The 17,930-nt window shown below is 40.3% G+C and overlaps 1 protein-coding gene across 8 annotated transcripts in view; it reads left to right on the top strand.

The window, feature by feature from the left end:
* ZMIZ1 (zinc finger MIZ-type containing 1) overlaps window positions 1–17,930 on the top strand; it is a 347,839-nt gene that overhangs the window by 129,661 nt on the left and 200,248 nt on the right. Inside the window, exon 4 of one of the 8 annotated variants that reach the window (XM_064662565.1) lies at window positions 7,914–8,035. The exons of 6 other annotated variants lie outside the window; for them this stretch is intronic. The gene's annotated coding sequence lies outside the window, so the exon portion shown is untranslated. Of the gene's footprint in view, window positions 1–7,913; window positions 8,036–16,237; window positions 16,326–17,930 lie in introns of those variants that run through there. One more of the 8 variants, XM_064662566.1, reaches the window with a different exon arrangement.

Here is a 17,930-nt window from a genome sequence, read left to right as displayed (position 1 = left end):
TAGTTGGTCAGGGGTTGATTAACTTTTCAACCAACAAAGTGGCCATCATGAAAACAGGACACATGGTTGTGATCTTTCTGTGCTCAAAAGTGGTCAAGGGAGGGACCCCCAAGAACAGTCTGCATATTTGAAGAGTTTGTTTTCCTCTAGTCTAGAATATGGACCAATTTGTCACAGGGTAATACCCATTTTCTTCTTGCTGCACTCCATGTGATGGGAAATATTAGAAAAGTCTCGGGGGCAAGAGGTGTGCTTGCTGCTGCATAGCAGTGCTTGCAAGGTGTGCTGAGGATACCGGAAATTATCTTTACAGGTCTTTCCAAAAGTAGCCTTAACATCTTACTAGGGAATGGTGCAAGACTTATATTTGTAGAGAAGCGTTGGGAATGGGAGATTTGCCTTACTTGGCAGACCTGCTGCTGTAGGAGGCTTTGGGGCAGATCTGCAGGTAAAATATGGCTATGGACAACAGGTTCATAAACAAACATGAAGGGAAGCTTATATTCCTACTGACATCTGACTGTGGCTGCTGAGGAGTAAAGGCAATAAACTATAGATAATAGCTGGGCTCATGTACCCTGCCTGCATCATATCTTCTGCTCAGATACTGAGTTAGATGGATGACTGGATTAACCCAGTATAGCATGTCTTCTGTTTCTGTTGCTTTCACATATATAACAATACTTCAAACATTATTCACACTGTATTTTAAGTTACTTCAATACTCCTCACTCCGCTTCTTTCTTTTTTTTACATGAGAGAAGGCTAAACTGAGAAAAGACTAAACCTTTATTTTCATATATATAGCTTACTTTCACTGAGGATAAAGTTTCTGTTTAGATTTTGAGGACTGTTCTCTCCTGATCTTGACATTGCTTTGGTTGTCTCCAGATTTGTTTTAAAATGTACAGCAGGAAGCCAGTTCTGTCCCACCATTTCTACTGGGTGTTTTTTCAAGCTAAAGGCAGTGGGCTTTCCTGAAAAATGTCCATAGACAAAGAACTCTCCAGAGCATGTCTCTTCTGATCTGTGCAGTTAGCAATTACTCCTATGAGCTGTCATTTTACAGTAAAAATAGAAAATGTAAAATATTGATTACATATGTAAGTACAAGAAATGTACATCTGTATACTAGCTCTCCAGAAGCTTGTTGATAAAAATAGATTACAGTCACATTTTCCCTCCTAATGTGGCACAACAAGTAATAGTTTTGTTCTTGAGGAAGTATGTATGAACCCATAAAGCTATGAGCTTGTGAAGAGAGCTTTATTCCAGCTATTTTGTTGAACAAAGTAACATTGGAATTTTTCCTAAATAAGGGATATGTGCTTGTTATCATGGTGCAGCCTTGAGCAGTACCGTGAAGTTTAGGATGAGAGAGATCTTTGTATATCAAATGTACCAGGTATTCACTATAGTTTATGCATACTAGCAATATACAGTGGCCTGACACTTGTGTTACTACACCACTTGTACTGCCTTTTCAGTGTATTTGCTGATGCTGCAACACTTTTTGCACCAAGTTTTAGATAATTCAGCGTCTGCTTTTCTCAACTGAAATAATTGTGCTGCTCTCACTGGTAGTACACTGCTAAAGCCTGTTTTCCTTCCAGCTCACTGAAGGCAGACATCTGGAGTACAGTCTTCACTGTCCTTGGCCATTCCATCTGTTGTGACTTCCTTTGATTGCTATCAGTTTAAAGCATTGCCAGCTATGGTTTTGATCCAGAAACTTACCAACCTGGACCTCTAGCTTCCTATAGGGACTGGTCAGGAAAATAGGAAGATTGTAGGGCAAACCACATTATTTCATGAGATGATGTGTATATAATAAGCTCTGAATAATTACACAATAAAGTAATCATCCAGCAAATTATTATGCTCCTCAGTAGGGAACCTCAGTAATAGGTCTGGCAAAAATAGAACTTTTCTTTTAAGTCATTGTCAAAGTATTTTTAAGTATTAGCAGTGTTTATTTAAAGTTGAACTGATACCAGGTTCGCTTTCCAGTCCTTTGTAGAATGAAAATCCTTTGCTCAGAATGAATCCTAATGATGAATTGAAGGTAATTTAGAAATAGGGTTTGTAGTGGAGTTTCATTTCCATGCTTATTCCCTTCATCCACAGTGTGGTGCAGGATTGTAGATGTTAGTTTCAAATAATATCTTATTAAAGACTTTGAGTAACAATTAACTACCTGGTTCTTCAATATTTTGGGTGCAAGCCACCAGAATATTTGTAGATGTGATGCTGCTCTCTGATGGAGATCCTGTACTTTGCAGTATGGCTGCTTTCTTACTTTTGGAAGCTTGCAATGGGTTCTTTTTTGGGCAACGTGTGTGCACACATACACACACAAAGCTTACCTGACTGAAACTTCAGGCTAAATGTGTGAGCCCAAGTGTCATACATATAATGCCCTTCGTATGAAATGTGAAGTAATGGCTCAAGTGTAGAAGCTGTGTGTATGTTTATGAAACGTGAAGGACAGGCACAGCCTGTGATTTCCAGTGTCTTATGAAAAAGTGTGTGTGGTAAGTCCATGCTGTCTTCAAAACAAACTTTTCATGTTCTTGAACTTTAGACTTCTCAGTCTTTAAAAGTAGTGTGAATGACAGAATACCTTAAATACCTCCATATGTGTTTATATTTAGTAGGTGTAAAAGCACTTTCACGAAGGTAACTTACTGCAAAGGAGAAACATCTGCTGAATTAATTTTCATGAAGTAAGTGGTTCTTTTACGTTTCTGTGTTGTGAGACCTCCTAGCCAAGAGGGGAAGAAACATACAGGTATCTTTTAAATAAGTTAAACAAGTGAATTATGGGTGAATAAATATGTGTGACAAAGAGATAATATAAGGAGAGCAAAAAGTGTTCATACACAAAGAACAGTGGATGGTGCCTACCTCTCCATCACAATCCCAAATGCTAGAAAAATCAAAGGCTTCATTCTTACTGGAGAGACTGAAAGAAGGTCGAGTTCAAAAATAGCTCTAGGTCAAAAAGGAGGGAGGAGAGAGAGACAGTATAGTTACTGAGATGAGTAACTTCAGATAACGTTTGAGTGTCTGTGATGTCATAGAGAGAACTGCTGCTTAGGAAGAGACCTGCCTTAGCTTATATTTTCAGTACAGAAACACATGATAGCACTACCAGAAATGTGCTGCTCCGGGTGCAGGTTGTCATTATACCCTATTTACTGGTTTCTATTGATTCTTCTTTTCTGTGTGTGTGATGCTGGGACTTGTGAGGCCACATGCCTTGGTTGTCTTGTGGCAATCCGCCAAGCCATTCTATAAATCCTTCTTCATGAATTATGGAGAAAAAAACCTGTGCTAGACTTTTAGGAGGACAGTGAAGGCTCTTGTGTAATTTAACCCTTATTCTTGTCCTCAGCTGTGCCCTCACTTACACAGCTCTAAATTGACATGAATGTTGAATGTATGCTCTAGTCCTTATCATCACTGTATCATGACTGAACTTTTTTTTGTAATGTAAGGATACAAGAGTTTTCAAGTCAAACTACAGAAAACTGAAGTCAAAACACCTTTTTCTAAGAGAAACTGAAACTTTTGGTTTGAAAATATTGCTATCTCATATTACTGTGAATATTTACACTCTTTGAACCTTACCAATTTTCTTGCCCTAGGAATAAAAGCTGAGTAAGAACCTGGGTAACTTGTAAGAAATGCTTGTCTTAGAGATAAATGTCAATGTGGCAGCTTTTAGGACTAGATGTTATGTAAGGATTTGTATTTTTTTCTTTGGTAGAACCTGACCAGCTAGGAAACGTCTAGTTCCAGCTGTACCTTACTATTACACTGTTCAACTCTGATCTGCAGAGCCTCTAGTGGGAGTAAAAGAGTAATTTGATTTCTAGACCATTATTTTTGCGTCCCTCAGCTCTGCTTGCCAGAAAGAATGCCAGTTCAGTAGCACCAAGTCTATTTGGAGGCCAGTAACTGGCAGTGTACCCCAGGGCTCAAAACTGGTTTTAATCACAGTTACAGAATATGCTGAATTGGAAGGGACCCACAAGGATCATTGAGTCCAACTACTGGCCCTGCACAGGACCATCCCCAAGAGTCACATAATGTGCCTGAGAGTATCATCCAAAACCTTCTTGAACTCTGTCAGGCTTGGTGCTGTGACCACTTCCCTGGGAAGCCCGTTCCAGCAACCAGCCTCTCTCCAGGTGAAGAACCTTCTTCTAATATCCAACCTAAACCTCCCCTGACACAACTTCAGGCCATTCCCTCGGGTCCTGTCACTGGTCACCACAGAGAAGAGATCAGTGCCTGCCCCTCCTCTTCCCCTCCCAAGGAAGTTGTAACTGCAATGAGGTCTCCCCTCAGTCTCCTCTTCTCCAGGCTGAACAGACCAAGTGCCCTCAGCTGCTCCTCATACGACTTTTTCTCAAGGTCCTTCACCATCTTCGTTGCCCTCCTTTGGACGCTCTCTAAGAGCTTAATATCTTTCTTATATTTGTGGTGCCCAAAACTGCCACAATATTCAAGGAGAGGCCGCCCCAGTGCAGAGCAGAGCGGGACAATCCCCTCCCTTGACTGGCTGGTGATGCTTTGCCTGATGCCCCCTAGGACAGAGTTGGCCCCCTGGCTGCCAGGGCACTGCTGACACACGTTCAACTTGCCATTGACCAGGACCCCCAAGTCTATTTCTGTGGCACTGCTTTCCAGCATCTCATTCCCCAGTCTGTCCATACATCCAGGGTTGCCCCATCCCAGGTGCAGAATCCAGCACTTCGTCTTGTTGAACTTCATCTGGTTGGTGATTGTCCAGTCCTCTCATTTGTCAAGGTCTCTCTTCAGGGCCTCCCTGTCTTCAAGCTGTTCAGCATCTCCATTAGTGACCTGTGTGATGGAGCACAGTGTACCCTCAGCAGGCTTACGTGGAGGAATGGCTGTTAACACCAAAGGGTCGTGCTGCCATCTGGAATGACCTGGACACTCTAGAGAAATGGGCTGACAGGAACCTCACAAAGTTTTTCACCTGGGGAGAGGAAGAGCCCCAGAGATGAGTATTTGTTGGGAAAGCAGCTTTGCAGAAAAGGATTTGGGTGTTCTGGTGGAACCCAAGTTAAACATGAGTTGACACTGTGCCCTTGCTGCAAAGAAGGCCAGTGATATCCCAGACTGCATCGGGCACAGCATTGTCAGCAGGTTGTGATCTTTCCCCTCTGCTCAGCACCAGTGAGGTCATGCTTGGAGTGCTGTCTCCAGTGCTGGGCTTCTTAGTAAGACATGGATATACTGAAGAGGGACCACCAAAGGGCCACAAAGATGCTGAAGGGACTGAAGCATGTCACATAAGAGGAAGGGCTGAGAGCTGAAGCTTGGATAAGCGGAGGCTCAGGTAGGATCTCATACATGTATAAAAATACACGAAGGGAAGGTGCAAAGAATAGGGAGCCAGGCTCTGTTTAGTGTTGCCCAGTGACAGGACAAGAGGCAGTGGGCACAAACATCACCCGTTCTGCTGTTCTGTCGCTCTGGACATGTTTTCAGTGAGGTGGTTTCTCATGCAGCAGGACTCAGACGGAGGTAAACAACTGATTTTTCTGTTAGGTAGGTATGGCTTTCAGTGAACTTGGACCTTCATAATTTCAAAGATGACCACAGAATGAAATCTGAGGGAAATTGCATAGTGAGCATTGTAAGGCCAGTGTTGTTGCTGCAAGATAAGGTAGCTTTGTAGGTGGTGTGGCCTGAAGAGTGGGGATTGGGTGATAAGTTATGAAGTGTTTATAGCAGCAGAAAGGGTTTAATGTTGCTGAGAGTTCTTTCCTAAATGCATTAAAAATCAAAGTAGTGGTGGATTTAATCCCAGACACATGTACAAGTACTTTGACTAGATACTCTCTGGATTTAGAAACAATGTAGGACCTAATATGCCAAGGAGGAAGGATTTATTTAATTTTTTTCAAAAGCAGCTGATACCTCTAGTATCAGTTAGTATCTAGTTAGTTTTTGAGGACGTAAGTGTCTTTTGCAGGCGTCTCAATACTTTAACCATAATTTTAAAAAATTTTTAAAAAATGTAAGGCATAATGCTATCGAATGAGATAAGAGTCTGAAAACCCCCACTCAATAAACTGATGTGTTCTTCAGGAAATTGATGATATATCAAAAGCTGTTTCTTCAGCTAGCAATCACTGACTTAGCTTCGCAAAATGAATGTGGAATTCTAACGTGGAGAGAAGGCTGTGTCTGCTTATAATGGTGCTGGGTTTGTATGCAGAGTTCTGGGATTATCTTGAAAGGGGTTCTGACACACAACAAAACCAATGAAAACTTTTTCAGCCAGCAGTACTTTCTTCTGACTGTGCACATTTCTTGTTTTATGTGTATGAGATCAATTTAAAGATGATTCAGTATTTTCTTTTGTTTTCCCCCCTTTTTTTTAATGACCAAATATACTGGATGAAAACAGATCATCCAATTAAAAGATAAGCTATATATTTAAGATGAAGCATATTCTCTCGTACAGGAGTAAAACTGTGATTGTATGTCTTTCTAATTAGTCTTTCTGAAGAGGGCATAGAAAGGTTCATCTGTTGTGGTGGCAGTAGTGTTTGGGTTTTTTTTCTTTTGAAGTAGCTCAGTGTTTCTTCAAGTAATCTATTTTGTGGCTAATCTGGCAGTCTTTGCCACTGCTGTGAAAATGAAGCAGCATTCACTGGACCAACCAGTGTCTTGCACTGAAGTCTGTTGTTGCAATGAAGAGCAAGACACACATGCCTGACCCTTACAGGGTTTGTGTATAACAGACTGTCTTTCTTGAAAATGAGCATTTGTAGGTTTCTTCTGTTTAAACTGGAAGTCACTGTTGGAAGGGGTTCTCTTCATTCACAGGGAGGGAGGCATGTTGCTGTCCCTCCCAGTGGGGCACCAGGGCCCCAGAGGTCAGCCTGAACCCAGGGGATCTGCTAGGAAGTGTGAAAGCTTTGGGGTGAACTTTAGGTTTTCAGGTGTGGGCAGATGTTGTTTAGTCACTGAGTGCATTTCAACCCTGTTGAGATGAGCTTTATATTTAAATGCTGCATAACATAGATGAGCATTGCTTGCCTGCACTGAGCCACTGCTTAGGTGACCAAACACAGGAACAAGTTGATTTTTGCACTCAGCAGTTTTTTCACAAATGGACATAATTCCCACTAGTTCCACTTTAAAATCTATCTAAAAATAAGTGATCTTTAGTGTTTGCACATGATGTCTTAGAGTCATTAATTATTTATCTGCATGGCTATGTGTGTGAGAAAGGATTTGATTACCCCTGTTTTATAGGAGACAGATAGGGCATAAATTGACTTGTAGACTGTGCCTGTGCTATGGTAGAGTGCTCTACAGAATGACTCTGTCTTAAAGCTTTTCAAAAGCTGCAAGGAAGGGTGTTGTTCATTGTGCTACACTTTATTTTTGGAGGATTCAAAAGCAAACTGCTGTAATCATCGAACTAGAAGGAATATTGCCTTTTCTTACTATTCCTTAATTCTCTAGAAATCCTTATCAAAAATTGTTAGTGTTTTCAAGTCTCATAATAGTTTAAGAGTCTTGTGTCTACTGAAGGAAGCCCCAACCAGCTCAATTGTTTCTTTTGAGGGCAAGGTGCTGTGTGTTGTTTGTGCAGCCAGCCTTGGCAATGCCTTCCCCTCCCCAACTTCTTTGTCCCCCTTCTTCCCTTCCCCCGCCTCCCCAATTATTTTTCCAGAGACCTTGGCTTGCTGCTTCTGGGGCAGCAGCAGCAGCTGCTAGTGCTGTCCTGTAATTCTTCCATCTCGGTCACAGGGGACTGGAAGGGAAAAGACGGTCTGTCTCAGCAGCAGTCCACCAGCTGCCGCTACAATCTATAATGCGTAAATTTGCAAAATATAGCTTTTAATTTTGCTTTGCAGTCAGAATGAAAAACTAGAGTGCACCACCACTGCCATCGTTGATTGATTAATAGAAATATATGCTCCCTGCTCCCCCGTTCAGACTTGGATAAAAAGTACTTGGAAGTGGCTAAAAATAAAAGGTAAGAAACCTGACAGACTTTCCCACCAACAGAGTAATTAACAACACATTGTTATGTATGTGTGCTCGAGAATATGCTCTAGCTTGGTAAAAGCTGTTGAGTAATGCAAAAATTTTGACTAAATTAGAGTATAAAATTATGCTTAGGGTCACGATACTTTCTGAAGTACATGGATGAGCAGGGCTTCTTTGTTATAGTGTCAGTGGACTGAGGGAGTCCCGCAGATTTGAGCCTAAGAGGCTTTCCTGAAATTGTATGTTGAAACACGTTTTTGGTTTTGAGATTTTTCTTAGAGAGAAGGGGAATTGAAGAATAAGCAGTGTAGTTACTGTTCTTTCTCTGCTGGCAATGAAGTTGGAGTAGCAATAGAAACAGCTTGTTTTGTGTCCAGTCACACACCTTAAGTAAGGAAATGGCACATAGAAAAAGTAAACAGCCCCCAGACTTCCATTGGGAATGGATTTGTAACCTCTTTAGTGTGTGTTTATGAATGATGAATCTTTTAGTTGGACCATTCAAGAAGAACCAGACATAATATGGCCAGAATTTGTGAAAGAACTTGTTTCCACTGCATAGTTTGACTCAATGGGTTGTTCAGAAGACTCGAACTATAAAACAATATTCATCCATAAAAATAATTCATGTTGTTGTGGCCCACATTGTTGGCTAAAGAAAGGCTGTTGTGTGTATAGCTGAGAGAATTAATTTTATCACAAGTCAGTTTTGTAGTTGGTGTCCCTAGAGACCCTGTTGCCCTCTTCATTTTTCTTTAAATGCTCCAAAGTCCTTTGTTGTGGAAGTTGCATGAGAACCCTAGTGAATGAAAGATAGAACAGAAACCTTTGTGTGCCAAGTTGTTATGGGGACCATGAGATGGGCTTCCTTGCTGGTAGAAAAGCTCGTGGCAGCTGGCTACCTGCTTTCCTCAGTTGGTTTCACTCGGGTGAGGGGCTCAGAGGAGGCAGCTGCCCTGTTGGCCTGCCTGCTCAGGGCTGGGTGTGAGGGCTCTTTGTGGGGGGGTCAGTTGCAGGCTGGTACCTTCCCGCATGTGCTCCAGAGTCAACCCACATGTGGAGCAATCACAGATCTCATTTTGTCAACGTGTCCATGTTTTAACCCTTCTGCTGAACATCTGTGAGTGTACTAGTGTGCAAGCTGGATTTTTTTGCTACCAGTTAGAATATAATGGGTCCAAACCAAAGCTTCAGCTGCGAATTTGTCAGGATTTGGGAGAGACCTTACCTTTGTGGACACCCTAACTCTGTCAGTAAAGGTGCAGGGTAACCTAGTACCCATCCCCAGAATTACCAGTCTTGATTTCTGTTAGCAGTCTTAAGTAAAAGCATAAGCAAACCCTAATCTCACAATACATACTGCTTTGAATAAACACATTGTACAGACATGTTGGCAGAAGTAAACTAAACTAGATGTGTCTTTGGGACTTGAAAGAAAAACAATTTAAAATAGTTTAAGGAATGAAAAAAGCATACTGCATGCATATGTGTACACATACTGTCTTAAATTTGTTGGAGTTTTTTAGCATGTGAAAAATACAGACCCAAGTGTATACCATGCCTTTGAGCTCCTGGGAAAATACAGCAAGAAGAAATTACATAGTGACCCGTTTTTCAGGCACTTGGGAAGTAAGAGAATGGAAGAGGAGTTTTTTTTGCTCTTAAGTCCATCCTGGTTATATTTTTTTAAAATAAATGTAGTGTGCTCAAATATTTATATAAATGCAGTGTTCAGTGGTCTCACTTCATTGGCCGGAGAAGTAAAATATAGCAAAGTGCACACAGTTTGTCTCCTTGGATTTCAGTGTTTTGGGTTGGCTACCTGCTCACTTGCAGGGAGAGGATAGAAATGAAATGACAGAGGCTCTTCACAAGTAAAAACCAGCAGAACTCTTGAAAATACTATTTTTAGACACACTTTACAATATTGCGTATTACTAGTCTGTCAAAGTAGCAGAAATTAACTATTGAAAACCATTTGTGTTTAACCTTTAAAGAAAGACCGCTGGAATATGTTTTAAAACTCAAGTGGTAGCAAGCTGGATTGAAGCTTGTCAGCTTCTGACTAAGTGGCAACAAAAGCCTGAAGGACTCTCACTAAAGTTTCTAAGAAAGCCTGTTGCCCTTTCCAATATGTATTTTGATTTGTCTTCCTCTTGCACTAAAGGCATCTATCTTCTGCCAGTGCTTTCTGAGCTATGCACTGAATTCTTTTGAAGATGATTGAATTTGCTTTTTATTGACTTTTCCTTCCCTTCAAAATTAATATCTTTATTTTAACAGTCAAACTCCCAAGCACAGCTTCTTTCATACAGAGATGGTTATCTTGGCACTACAAAAAAAGCCCTTACTAGATACTGATACTTACAGCACGGGCTGTTTTCCATCCATTCTGTGAGGACTGATTCTTAATGAAAAGAACAGCTTTAAAGTCTCAGTGAGAACCAACCTTTCCTTACTTCTGCCCCTGTGGGGATTTGAGCAGTTTCTGCAGCTTCCTGCTTTGACATTGTATGCAGGGGATGGCACTTTGGGGGCAAAGCTAACCTGGGAGTAATTGAAGAGTGGTTTGGAGGGAGCACTAAAATTTTTCAGCAGTTGCAGTCTCACTGGGTATTTCCTATGTAACTCTCTACATCAAAGTGAGAAAGTGGCCATTACTGCTGTATCCTGTCTATGAAACTTTGGCTATGGGTGGCAGGCTCATAATCCAATCTGTAGATCCATTCTGGTGCTTAGAATAAAACATTTTGAGACAAGAACAATCAGAAATAGCTTTTAAAAGACGTTTCAGAAAGGGGACCTAAAAGCATACTGCAATCTCCCTGAAAGAATATGGTATCTAAACAGTGAGAAACTTAATTTCTTAATTCCTTAGCCACAAAACTCCTTGGTAGTCAGACCTCTTAAAACCCCATATTCCCCAAAACCTTTTTAAGGGAAGGAAAACAAAATATAAGTTCTGAGCTTGCCTAACACATCATTTGGGATAGCATTGCTTTTGTTTGTCCTTAGTAATGCCATATTAGGAGCCAGAGGATAATCTTTTGCTCTAAATTGTTTTCCTATAATATCTGAGGCTAAAATCATGAGTGGAGAAAGGCTATTCTGAGTCTCTCGTTTTGCCTGCTGATACAAGCATGATTTCATTATACAAACATTTACTCCATTAATTGTGATTATTCCTAATCCTCCATTTTGCTTAATGGCAAAACATTTCACTGGAGGGAAGAAAAAAATTAGATTAAAGTAAAGACTTTCAGACAGTAAAGGCTACTAATTGAAACCTGCAAGGGATACCCCCATCATGGAAATTCAAAATTACAAAAGTTATTACTGATGTAACTGGAGTAGTGATACTTGAAAATCCTCGAGCATACACTTTGCATTAAGTTTTTGTGTGTTTTATGGCAAGGTTGCTTGTTTTTTTCTTGCTCTGTAAATGTAAGAACATAATTTTAATAAAAGTGCACGTGTAGTGCTATGTGTGTTTGTACAAAACATGCATTTTCTTGTCTTCTCATGGAAAGGAGAGGTTTTGATTGTGCATATGTGTCTATGTGGACCTCTAAAAGGAGATAAAAGGCAGATGGGAATGCTAGAATATTTTGTTTCTGTTTCTCTCCTCTTTCCTTGTTTTTTTTTGCTGGGTTTAGAACCTGCCTTCCCCTGCAGTAACCTTGCATTGAGGTCTCGGAATAAAATATTTTTCCCTGTGCAAAGCTCGCACGTGTGTGTGTTTCTGTTTTTTCTCCCATAGTCTGTGGTACACAGCAATGTAGAGATTTCACAGTTTCTATTCTCTAGAGGCTAATAATACTTTACCCAAAGGAAAAGACTGAGGCATGTGAAGGTTTCCCTACCTCCTCTCCCTCCTGCAGCTCCTGCAGGAAGTGGAGAGCAGTGAGCTGCTCCTTGGAGCTCCTTTCCCCTGTGACAAACCTCTGGTTTGCAGACATGCAGATGGGCGTTGAGTGCATAAAAATACAAATGTTGATACTTATCTAAGAAACATTGTGTGCCTTCACTGAGCGAACAGTGGTAGGACAGCACTTCATAAATGGATTTTGAGATTGCATAGCATTTGTTAAGGCTCTTGAAAGGAAGAAAATAATATTCTAAAAGACAAGATCCCTCCATATTTGTCAACATTTTTTTTGTTGTTTTGAAGAGTTTAAACCTGCACAGTTCTGAGTTCTTGGGCTTTTTTTTGGTTTCTTGATTTTGACACCTTTTTGGATGTGTAGTACAGCATGTAGGTTGTGTGTGTCATGAAGGAACCCCAGTAAAATGTAAATTCACGGGGTTAAAATTGCTTTTCCTGAAATTATCTATTTTCTATATGTTTTCTGTTCTGTGTCTCCCTCCATTCCCCCACCCTCAAGTCCATTAGGAGTAAGTTGGATTAGCTCGATGACTCTTACCAGACCTCTTTTTCCTGTTACCCCCAGATAAATTTATGTGACTTAGAGTGAACTTCAGCACAACCTTATTCCTGCTGGGGACAGGAGCTGCATTTGCTGAAACTCTGTGTTGGTGAATAGTACCCCACTGTGTTCTATATGGGAAAGTGTGTGGGTGGCAATTTACATGGTAAATAAAGGCAGGCAGGGAAGGAAGATAGCTAAGCTTATGTTTTTAATGCTTTAGATCTCCTCAAAAAGTATCTGTTGAAAATTAGCAGCAACAAATATCACAGAAGGAAGATTGGTGTAGATTTTTCTATTTTTAAGAATCAATCTTTAAATAAAAGGATTTTTACATATGTCTGTTGAGAAATTGAATTTATTGATTTAACTTGTACTGATTTTGTGGTAATAGCAAATAAATACTGTACCTGCAACTATTCCATTTAAGGATAAATGGAAACCTTTTATTTAATCAGCAAAATGGACTCACAGTCATCTGAAGAATCACACACATCCCCCTCCTGCCACCCTAAATAGGTTCTTTGCTTGTTTGTCATCAAAGGTGTAGGGAGGCAATGTGAATTAGATGGCAAGGGACTAGAGAGAGTGTCAGGAAGTATTGACATTCTTATTTGTGGCATGTATCTACTATGTGACCTTGGACAAGTCTCTTCACCTATGCCATATCCTGTTATTAGATTATAAATCTCTGCTGGGAGAATGCTTGTCGCAGTTTGCTTTTGTATCTGGCAAAGAGTCTTTTAGATATTATTGTAAAACAAATAATAGAAATAAGGATAAAAGGGGGTTTTTTTTGGAACACTAGCCTTTGGTGGAGATAGGCATTTCTATTTAACCTTGCTCTGGTGCCCACTCAGCTGCAAAAAGGTTCCTTCACTCTGTTGTCTTCCTAGCAGCAAAAAACCCCAAACCCTAAACTGAAATTTGGTATATATTCAGCTAAATAATGTTGTTGAGTGACTGTGTAGTCCTTGGAAGGTTTTGCAAATGCATTCTAAAATGTAAAAAACCCCAGTACATGAATATTTGCAGTATTTTGTCTTTGATTAAACTAAATACCTTTCTGTGGCATTGTTGTATAAATTGTGTATTTTAATTGTGGTTCACAATATCTGTTTCCTTGGGGAAAGACTTGTCATTCAGAAATGGCCAGTCAGTGTGATAACTGTTAACCCATGAACATGCTAACAAGCACAGCTCACACTGCTCTGGGACAGTGACTGGCTTATTCCATGTGATGAAACTCCCGTTCCAGTTCACCTCTTGTTTTGAGCTGATATCCTTCATGCTTGCGTTGACGCTGGAAAGGAGGTTCACGTGGGAGACTCTCCCTTCCAGTTCACTGACTTGCATCCAAGCCACTTGCAGATGCTGCCGTGCGGAGAAGCTGCTGGTCTGTGTGGAAGGAGAGCTCGTTGTGTAACACCGCGTGTCACGGCGGCTGTGCCGGGGTGGTTGGCCACAGACTGAGCTCTTTCCCTACAATAAGTTTGATGAGCAGTCTGGTTGATTTGTGGGAATTCAGCTCTGTCTTTTGTAGGGTTCAGTAGTAGAAATTTCATGGATTTTCATGTCGGTGGGAGGAAAACCTGACATGCTTCTGGTTGGAACTCTGTCAGATTTTTTTCTAGAAAGGCGTGCAAATACAGGAGAGCGCTTTTTTTTCTGTTTAAGGAGTTTTTGAGTATTTTTGATTGGTTTTGCTCTTGGGTTGTTGGGGGTTTTGAGGTGTTTTATTTGGTTTTCTTTTATGCCGTTCAGGACACTGAAATTACATTTTTCAAGTTTTTGCTACCAACACACTACCAAATTTTTAAAACAGAGAGAGATTAAGATTTCCAGGTGATAGTCACTTAATTCTAGGACTTGACTCTTTAATTACAAAATAACACTTTAATTCAAAATAGCATAAGAAAGACTGCTTTTTAATTGTTTTGTAATGTCAGAAAGGATAAATATGTAATTCTAATCTATGCTCCTGCATACAGCCAAGAGTCTCCTTTCCAGTAATATTTCTGTCAAGCTCTTTAATTTGTTGAAGCCTTTAAAAGATGTCATGTGATGTAGTAATTTAAAAAGTGAAAAATGAAGACAGTAGAAAGAGAACATACCTGACATGAATACAATGTAGTGTGCATGTGGTCCAAATTGCTTTGGATATTATTCCTATGCAGTTCCTGTTTGTTCCTTGGGCGTGACTTTGCTAATAGAAGCGAGGGTATTGACTAAGGTCTTTGCTGATAATTACTTCCTAAATATAATTAAATATGAAGGTGGTGCTAGCAAGATGCTAATTGGCTTAGGAACAGTCCTGGGATTTTTTATTTTCCCAGAACAAGTAGATGAGAGCACTTGGTGCAGCAGTTCTTCGACAGCAGGGACCGCCGATCCAGTTGCCGAAACCAGCAAAGCAGGATTCCTGTGGTATCGCACTGGGGATGGGGTCTTTGTGCTTAAGGCACAAGCAGAATACTTCTTCAACAGCTATGAGACCTCAGGGAAGCCATTCAGTCCCTCTGTTTAAAAGAGAAGCAATACCTTTGTTTCTTGTCTTTCTAGAATTTAAGCATAGGTGGGGGTGGTTTTGGTATATTTATAAATAAAAGGTTGGTCATTGGATCACAGTGTTACTGGAATACAGGCAGGTTTAGAACATGTTTGTCATCATGGAACAAAACCATTGTGGGTTGTCTGTATTAGTGTGGCTGTGCCATATTGCAGCTACACTGACTTTCAGCATCATCAGCTGTTCAGAAAGGCCCCAAATGTTGCTTAGACAACACACCTTATTCTTCCAAAAACCAAAGCTTTCATGGCAGCAATAAGTGTAATTTTCAGAAGCAGGGGAGCACGGGAGCACTACGAGATCTGAAAGACAAAAGGAAAGGGGGGCTTTAATGAGCACCTTTGTAAAAGTTAGCATGCAGCTGTCCCCAGCAAGGCAGGCTGCTGTTCAAATACTGGTGTTTGTGTTGTGTAAGCGTGACTAATGGCTGTGATTCATGAGGAAGCAGGGCTTGTCTTGGGACTGCTGAGCTGGTTTCACCTCAAGCTGTCTGGTCCCTTTCTCAGAAGCCTGCTCTGTTGCAGTGGGGTTGGCAGAGCTGCTCACCAAGCAGCTGCTGACCTGCTATGAATGACAGCTTGACATATGAAGGTAGACCAAAAGCAGGGCTGCTGACAGAATAGACTTTGTGGTAGTGGTCTGTCTGTGATAACTCATATATTAAGCCTTGAGCTGAAACTGCTACAGAAGGATGATGATGCAGTGATGGTTTTCAGTGGGAACATGTTTCAGCAAAGGATAAAACAATTACAGTCTGACGTGAATTTTTTGTGGACAGCTCAGAAAAAAAATAATGTTGTGAGCCACTGGCAGCAAAAGCCTCTGCATTTGTGGGGTTTTTTTAAGCAGCTTTTTTTTTTTTTTGTTCAAATTTCATCTCTGTAAGGTTCTTGCTGATTTTTTAGGAGGTCAGAAAAAGTTTAGGTTATCTGCTAATTTCTCAAATACAAGGGGTCTGTAGTGAAGGCCAAGCATAAGAACATAAATCCACTGAAATTAGTCATGATACAGTGAAATTTTTTGGCCTTGGTAGGTATTGTATCAAACATAATTTTAAACCTATTTGTTGCCTCACTTGGGGTTTTTTAGACCTTTGAGTTTATCCTGTAACTGCTCTCAAGAGCTGATTTTTATCAAAGTTTCATTATATAAATCTTTTTCAGTCTTGGGAAGATAATGCATCCTGGTGCAAAACCTGCTGCTTGCTGAAATCGATGGAGAGCAAGGCCCAGTTGCTTGCAGGGCAGTGGCATTGTTGCAAGGTTATCAAAAGGTTGAAGGTACAAATCACCTATTGGCTCCAATGACTTCTGTGAGGGAAATATGGAAAAATATATATCTTTTTTTGTAAATGAGATAACATAGTGTGTGCCTCTGGTAGATTCTGGCCTTTGCTGTAAGAGTTGCAAGTGCAAACAAGATTTTGTGACCCCAGGAAGATGAGATTTAGATGCTCCCATTTGGGCTGTAACAGGAGGTGAACTTTTGCAAAGAGCATTCATAATACTTGTCATGGGTTACTGTTGTGTATCCTGCTTCAAAAAGCAAACCTTTATCCAAAAACACTGATCATTTTTAGGTGGTTAAGGGAGGTACAAGAGGCATTTTTAAATCATTTTTCACATACCTCTGTCCTGCTGGGTTTGTTTGGAAGAGGAAAGAGAAATACCACAGAAAAGGCTATTCTTGAAATATTTGTGACCATTTGGAAACTGGGATGAATTGAAACTCTCCCAAGATTTCTTGACCAAAGAGATGCTGGTAAATATGTCAGCTTCTGGAAGCTGGCCCAAACCTCTGGAAGTTTGGAGGTTTGCACAGTGCTAGTGGCAGTCAGTGATGCCCCGAAAAAGATGCACACTTTGGGTTTTGAAAAAGGAAAACTTGCTGAGATAGATAAAATATAATGTATTTTAAAGCATTTTGAGAATTGAAGAATGATTTTTTTGGTTTATTCTACCATGTCTTCCTCCCCCACACCATTTATATTTTCCAATAAATCTGCAACACTGAAGTGATGGAAGTGATTTAAGAAGAGAAGACTGGGTGACACACTTTCATGTGAATAGCAGACATATTAAGCATAAGATTCTGAAGACTATTCTCCTCTCTTATTTGAAGAAGTATTTATTTTAACATTTAACTCCATTAGCACTTCAATATCGTAAGAGATGATAACATGTTTAAAGTGTGTTTTGATTATTCTTACGTATGTTGTCATCCTAACAGAACAAGTTTAAGACCTTGGAAATTCTTTATTTTGTAATTGAGAAATGTATGAGAAATAGGATTTTTTGGGCAGTCTGAGTTTCTGTCTCACATGAACTGGAAATTCCACGTCTTCCAAATTTGTCACTGACTCAAGAACAAGTCTTGATATCAATAATTATTGGACCTCTGAAGCTTTCAGTATTTAAGGCAGGGAGCCATAGTATTTAAAAATATTTCGTATTTAAGGAGTGTTTTCTGAGGGAATTTTTATTTCATCATGAAAGCCAGTACAAATCATTAAGCCTGGGTCCTGATCCAACAAGGAGCTGCATGCAAGCAGGAACCTGCCTGTATGGAATTTTCATGAAGGTTCAGTACCTCTGATGAGTTTGTCAAAAGTATCTTCAGAAAGTTAAAGCTAAAGCCATTTAGTTTAGGGTCCCATGGGCCCGTTTTAACCATTCTGGAAACATCAGTTTTGTGTGACCTGACCTTGTTTTGGAAGGGCTATCCATGCAGGAATCCTGCAGATCCCAGCAGGTAGAAGGAAAACAGGAACTCCCAAGAATGTCATCTCTTACCACCCTTTTCCTCTGAGTGGTTTTAAAGATTGTTTGGCAAGCTTGTTTGTTTTGGGAAAATTTGCAATTGATGAGCATTTCTTTAGAAAAGTT

The sequence above is a fragment of the Pseudopipra pipra genome, chromosome 8 (genome assembly GCF_036250125.1).
Source record: "Pseudopipra pipra isolate bDixPip1 chromosome 8, bDixPip1.hap1, whole genome shotgun sequence".
Taxonomy (NCBI): Eukaryota; Metazoa; Chordata; class Aves; order Passeriformes; family Pipridae; genus Pseudopipra; species Pseudopipra pipra.
Note: the sequence above shows the minus strand (reverse complement) of the source record. Positions and strands in the feature narration are given on the sequence as shown.